The sequence below is a fragment of the Penaeus monodon genome, chromosome 16, assembly GCF_015228065.2.
Source record: "Penaeus monodon isolate SGIC_2016 chromosome 16, NSTDA_Pmon_1, whole genome shotgun sequence".
Lineage (NCBI taxonomy): Eukaryota > Metazoa > Arthropoda > Malacostraca > Decapoda > Penaeidae > Penaeus > Penaeus monodon.
The window spans coordinates 19,240,641-19,241,797 of record NC_051401.1 but is presented as its reverse complement, the minus strand read 5'-3'; positions in this window follow the sequence as shown (position 1 = coordinate 19,241,797).

Sequence of the window (1,157 nt, the reverse complement as noted above, 5' to 3'; positions counted from 1 at the left end):
AACTCGCTATATCTCTTTTTCTTTCCTTCTTTCTTTCTTCCTCTTTTACTCCATCTCTCCTTCCACATCCATGTATCTCTCTATCCCTCTCCGTCTCTGCCTCCATCCGTCTCTGTCTACCCCTCCCCCCGCCCTTCCTCCCTTTCCCCTCCCTTTTTTGATGGCAACGTGACAGAGAGAAATTTATCAATGGAAAAGTTTATGTCCATCCGATCGGCTTGGCGGGGCGTCCCATGTGGGTGGTGATATGTGGGTGAGAAGGGGAGGGGGAGGGAGAGTGTGTGGGAGGGGAGAGGATAGAGTGAGGTGGGTGTAGGAGAGAGAGGGTGAGGGAGAGAGGTGGTTGAGGAGCGAGATGATGGGGAATGAGGGAGAGGATGGGGGATGGGGGATGGGAGAGTGAGGTGGGTGAGCAGTGAGAGGATGGTGGATGAGGGAGTGAGGTGGGTGAGGAGGAGAGGTGGGGTGGATGGTATGTGGAGGAGGGGAGGGGAGAGTGTGTAAGTGGGTTAGAGTGAGGGGAGAGAGTTGTGGGTGGGTCACAAGGAGGGAGAAGCGGGTTAGAAGAGTAGGAATGAGGAGGAGAAAGGAGTGAGGGGAGGAGGAGAAAGGATGGAGTAGGGGCGAGTGAGGAGGATGTTGGTGGAGAAAAGAGAGATGGAGAGACAGAGGTAACTGATGGATAGGAGAGAAGGTAGGGTGGGGATGGCGACAGAGGAGGCAGGGGAGAGGAAGGGGGAGAGAAGAGGTAGGGCTGTGTTTAGAGGAGGTGGGTCGGGGCGGGGGGGGGGGACAGAGGAGAAAGGAAGAGGGGGAAAGAAAAAACGATGGAGTGTGGAGAGTAGGAGGGGAGAGAGGGACGAGGTAAAGGAGGAAAGGTGAAGGGGTGGAGGGAGAATAGAGGAGGTGCGGGAGTGGGGAAGGACAGGGAGGGGAGGGGAGGAGGGAGGTGTGTGAGAGCGTGTGTGTTTAATGCGAAACGTGAGAGACTTTGAAAACAAAATTGGAATTTTTTCCCGTCTTGTTTGTTTTAATTCATTTTCCTGTTCTTTTCAGTCTATCGATATTTTGTTTTCATGGCGTTATCATCAATCATCGCCACAGCATTAAAACAAAAACTTTCATCCTCATCACTAACATCACCAAACTCATCACCA